The sequence below is a fragment of the Crocodylus siamensis genome, chromosome 4, assembly GCF_052110815.1.
Source record: "Crocodylus siamensis isolate JL-2025a chromosome 4, ASM5211081v1, whole genome shotgun sequence".
NCBI lineage: Eukaryota > Metazoa > Chordata > Crocodylia > Crocodylidae > Crocodylus > Crocodylus siamensis.
Window position 1 is genome coordinate 68216835 of NC_143398.1, and position 6000 is coordinate 68222834.

Sequence of the window (6000 nt, forward strand, 5' to 3'; positions counted from 1 at the left end):
TGAAATGGTGCAGAAACATGAGGATTTTTAAGCTGTTTCTAAGGACAGTTTGTCACAAGTTCCAGGGCACTGTGATTTTTATCATATTTGATTTCAGAAATCCAACCTTGGAGACTTGCTATTAGTTCAAAACAAAGCCACTAATTGACAGCCTTGGGCCTTCTACCTGTAACTGAGGACAGCAACATTGCTGTTTGGACAGTACAGCAGTGAAAGCAAATGATCTTGTATGGGTCTCTAGGAATAGCTGTCTTACAGAGAGTGAGTCTGGATTGCTGTGGCTCCTGTAGTACTTGCAATGTACTGGTCAATTTAATCGCACATGTATAAATAAACCATTCTATTCCCTTATCAAACCACAGCCTGTTAACAAACTTGGGAGTGATTACTGCCTGATCACATCTGGCTGCTGTTTGCTAAATTTGTCTGTCGTGCCTGACAAACCAGGGATTTGTGAACACTGTGATCCAAGGCCTGTCCATTAGCATTCAAAATTATTGAAAAATGAATGCTGTTTAAACATAGTATACCTTGTTGAACCAAAAATTGTTCTGCTATTTCACACAGCTGTATTGGAGAGCCAGAAATCCCTGTTTGCTATCTTCATTGTACATTGCAGTGCTGTTCCTGATATCACAGTGCAAAAATCTCTGATGCTTTCAATTCTCTCAGTCCAGTCGCAAGGAGGCCATAGTTTAGATTAAGAGCAAGGGGTTCTTTATGCAGTATCTTAATCTCATGCTTTAGTGCTTCTGCCCACCTGCTGGGATCAAGCAGAATATTTTCCATCTGGAATGCATAACAAGGCTTTCTAGTGGGTTGTTGGGTTTTTTTGTTTGTTTGTTTTCACCATCTTCTAAAGCTAAAAATAAGGTTGGGGCTCAACTGTACTGGTATTCTTAGCAGTACTGAGAAACCTCCCAGAAGCCTGATGGGTACATTTCTCACATGCTCAAGATTAATAGAATCACCAGATTTGGGATCCAGGTGGGAGATCAGGTAAGTTAAAATTGAAAGGGCTTGGAGTTATTTTTTGCCTTCCTCCTAGCATATGGCATGGTCCACATTCTAGGATCATGTGTTCACATTTCATCCTCTACCATTGCAGAAGCCCAAGGCATTTATCGTGAATTTGACTCCTACTCTCTGTGGAATATTGTAAGGTTTGTACTAAATATCCTAATTTGTCGTGGTTTCAGTGATCTTTGGGGCTGTGCTGTATGGAAGGGGTTAGAGTGTATGCTATTGTGGACACTTTTGAACTCAATGTCTGTGAAATGCTTGTCAGCAATTACAGGTAACTGGACTGTATGACAGGTGATTCTGCAAAGCTGAGCACTCTGTGCATTCATAAATAATAACAGTTTTTGGTTTTGTAGCTCTTGGAGGACAGTGACATTTTGCTGAACCAATGTTAGGTTATAAGCCTACTGTTCCTGACTTCACTCACAGAGTCTGTATCAGTGTGTATAAATTACAGGGCTACTATTGTGTTTGATGGTCTTTTTTGGTGAAATCATTCTCTGAGCTTCTTTGTCTCATGAAGATATGCTAGAAATTACCTGCATAGCTTTATAACCCAAGTCAGCAACTTTATCCTGCAGAATTATCCTTTTTTAGTCTAACCTGCAAAGCTTGAATGATTTGGAGGCAGATAGAGGAATATTCCCTTTTTCATTCCAGAAATGCAGGCACATGCCTGCAGTGGCTTAGTCTAGAAGCTGGGGGCCCTAGACCAGCCCTCTCTTCCCTTCCAGAGTGATGGTCTGGGGGAGGGGAGAGTCATGGCCAGGCCCTGGAAGGACAGTCTGATTAGGGAGGTATTCTCTCCTCCTCCCCCCAACCCCAACCCCTGAGCAGCCCAGTAGGGAGTAGATAACAGTGTTTATCAGCCCATTAAGAAAACAAAAGCCACTCTCATTAGTTCAAGCACTTCTTTAAACAACTTTTTCCAAGGAAGGAATGGAGGGACATTACTACTTGTTGACTAGCTCCAAAAAGCCCTAAGCCAACGTTGTGTCTCCCACAGCACAGACCGTAGCCAACGTGGCATGCTAACTAATGCTGAGAGGTGCCTGTGTAAGGCAGAGCAGAAGGGGGAATCCCTGTTTCAGCAGGGAGTGTTGAACTGGAAGAGCCAGGCAGATGCCCTGTGCATGCAGTCTCTGCTGGAGTTGCAGCCAGGGAGCAGAGGGGAGGGGTCAGCCCAGCTCTCTGGAGCAGAGCGCCCCACCTAGCCGAGAAGGCATGACAGGATGCTGGGGGATTCTGATTTAAGTTAAACCAGGAAGGGGTCCGGGACAGACATTGCATAAACTGGCTTGACCCAAATCAGTTAAGTCTGATGCTACATTCAACCAAGTTCATCTCAAACCAGTTTCGGCCATTTTCAAACTGGTTTATATGCAGTGGACATCTCTTCTGTTAAGGGTTTAAACCAGTTTCTGATCACTCAAACCAGTTTGTGTAATGTCTGTCCCTAGCCTGGGAGAGTATTCTGAGACAGAGGGGTAGATAGTAGGCCTGTGTGAAGCAGTTAGTATTCACTTCAGATTTGGCCAATTTGGGGAACAGTGATTCAATTTGGTGATCTGAATCAGTGTCCTGAATTGATTTGGCCAAATCTCTGAATCAAACAGGCCTAATTCCCCTACCCACTCTCCCATCCCTGTCAATGGCTGCCCTGCCCAGCCCCAGCATCCCGACTTTTTTTTTTTAAAAGACCCACACTCACTGGCTGCTGCCAGGCAAGGGGGTGATCCCCACTGCCCCGCGCTGCATGGGGCGCTCTGCCATGAGCCCCCAGAAGCCCGACGGCTGCTGCAGCAGCTGGTGAGTGCGGGTTTTTTTTAAGAGCCGGGACACTGGGGCTGGGCGGGGCAGCCACTGGCGGGGCTGGGAGAGTGGGCGGTGGTTGGGGGCACTCAAGGGGGCTGGGGAAGCAGGCAGGGGATGGGGCCTGGTGGTAGTCCCCCCATGATCCCCTCCCCAGCCTCCCCCTACTTACTGGCACAGAGTGCAGGTCCAGCTCCCTCAGGGGACTGCCCAAATCTCTGAATCTCTCTGAACCTTTTCCGAATCAATTTGGATACCTTCAAATCAATTCGGACTTTTTTTATTGGTCTCCCGATTTAATTCTGATTTGGAGATTCAGCTGCCAAATTGGGCCGAAATATGTTATGGTCACAACCACTCTCTTTCTCTTTAGGAGAGTGGTTATCTCCCCTCTAGGTAAGCGTAGGGTAATCTCGCTTGTATACATGTCTTTTATCTTCATTGTCCAAGCAGATTGGCTTGGTATGAAAAATGCAGTTCATGAGAAGTTATATGGTACAGGAGGTGCTCTTTCTAGCCACAACTCCCTAGCATCCATTCTGATTATGCCACGCATAACAATATCCAAAGCTCTTCATGTTTCTTAAGGGCTCAGCTAAAAATAAGGCTTCTCAACATGCACTGGCAGTAAGGGACACATAATGAAACCAACTTGGCTAGGACAGCTGAGCTGTGCATATCTCAGTGGATGGTATAACATCATTGTCAGCTGCTTATGTATTCTTAGCAGGCCAATAAACTGGTCACTGGTATAGTCACCAGAGAAGGAGGAATGAAATCTACCTGAAGGTACATAAAGGGGGAAAAAACATTGGCACTATACATATTGCCAAAAAGATTATTGGTATCCTGCAGGTAAATGCATTCAGTGGCGAAAACTTGGTATTAACTATCAGTAAACTGTCATGAGACTCAGGTGCTTGATTTCTTGTCATGCTGTCTAAGTGCAAGAAGAAAAAGTCCACTGTATCGGTGCCTTTTTCCCTTACCTGCGCAAAATATGAAGTGGACATGCTGAGGAATCTCCGTCTTGGATTTAAGGTGGCAGCATTGTGTGGTATCTTTGTTTCCTTTTTATGTAATCATTCAGATTAATGTCACCTTCTTTTTGTGTCTTCACCTTGGAGTTGGTAGGTTCTCCAGAGGCTGCAAGAGCTCTGTTTCCAAAATTGCCTCCTCTGGGAAGATTTAACACTTAAATATGTCCACAAAGCATGTTTCTCTACTTTCCTTGGGAACATTAACAGAATGTCGTAAGGACTCTCAGAACAGTCTGCTCATGGCCGGCTCCATGAAGAAACGTCAGTTTGTTTTTAAAACTTTGGTCAATAGCCTCACCTCAGGAAAATTCATCCCATCTCTGGCAGATCTACTCATGCTTTTTGGCAAGAAATACAAGTAAAGGGCTAGCATGGAGTGGTGACTCTGAGTTTCTGTTTCTAATGTTTATCATGTGGTGCTAGATGCTTTCCAGTCCCAATAGGGAGCTGGCTTTCACATCTGTGCTTGATGTAGTTGTAATGTATTTTCCTCTGTATTGTATTTTTGAATATCTAAGGAATATGACTATCAACAGAGGCAGCTGTCATTTGGTGAGGCAAGAGTTGGTGCATGATGTTACAAAGGAAACGTACACTGCGCTCCCTCTTGGAAACCTTTTTTTTTGTTCAGTCCTGTTTTTTGTTGTTCCATTTAGTCTAAATTAAGCAATTTAGATGACAAACATCTGTGTGCCATCTTGATTAGATGATGCTTCATATGACAGCCCTATGGTTCACAAACCTCCTTTTGTCATTGTTTCTATACACTACTATCCTGTAATATAGTTGTGTATGTCTATTTTATTCATCAGCAGAGTTATCCAAACCAAATTGCTCTCAGCGGCATACCTATTGGTGGCCAGTGTTAGATGTACAGGAAAGCGGAATCGGATCATTAGTCCATCTAAGCTGGCTTCATAAAATACTTGATGGGTGTGAAGCCATCCTCCCTGTATGTGTAACAGCTATTTGTGCTATGTTGTACAATGGAAATATGGGAACACCCACTTGACCACAGACTGAAACCTCTGAAATGTGCAATAAAATTGCCCATATTAACTTAGACAATTAGAGACTAGAGACATCTGAAGTCATTCTGAAATTTACTTTTAAAAGTCCAGCCACTATAATACAATCAGAGGTAGTGAAGTCCACAGGATGAGTTTTTAAAATAGTATTTGCTATACATTTATACAAATTAAATACCTTAGGTTAAATACCAAATTAAAAACTTTCATTGTGCCACTTTAAGTCTTTTAAACTCAACTGGAGTTTCTCACAATCATCTATAATTGTTCTGTTAACTGAAAAGAATGTAGCATCACCAATAAACTTCATCAATTCGGTTCCCCCTTCTTCCTCGAAATACACAGTACATAAATATTCTTCCTAGACCAACCATGGTTAATAGTTCTGCAGTCTTGGGAGCAGCTATTCTCCATGTGGCTTCATTTCCCATCACTTAATCTACGTTTGTCTAGAACAAGAATTTGTGCTTAACCTCCAGTCACTGATTTTCCTTAATAGCCTCTTAAGGAGAGCCTTAATTAAAAAAAAACAAAAAAACCCCACAAACAAAACAAAACAAAAACACGTTTGAAAACTGGTTGGACTGTGTAGGACGTGAAGTTAAACAGACGTAGACTTCTGGATGGGACTGTGAAAAGAAAAAGGGATGAAGAACAAGCCCAGAGATTGGCATGTATTGTCTTAGTTGCATTCTTAAAGTATATTGTATTTGATAATAGTATTTTTGGTGCCTCAATGTTGCCGTTATTAGGTGGCTGATATTTTTAGAGGTTTTATAGTAGGAATGGATCTTGGAGAAGTGCTTGAATGTGCAGACAGTATTGCAGAATTATTCTCAGAATGAATTTATATTTTTTTACTTCCTTGCATCTAATTTATTTTTTGCTATAGTTTGGATTATAATAAAGGCAGCCATGCTTTGAAAAGAATCCATCTAGAATCGGGTATCTAGATATCTTGGAAGAAAATATGGATTTTTACTTCTGCAGATGCAAGCTAGATGGTGCTAAAGCATGCTAATATGATGATGTTCAACTAACAGCAATTTGAAATTACAATATTGATTGGCACAAGGATCTGAAATACAAAAGACTCT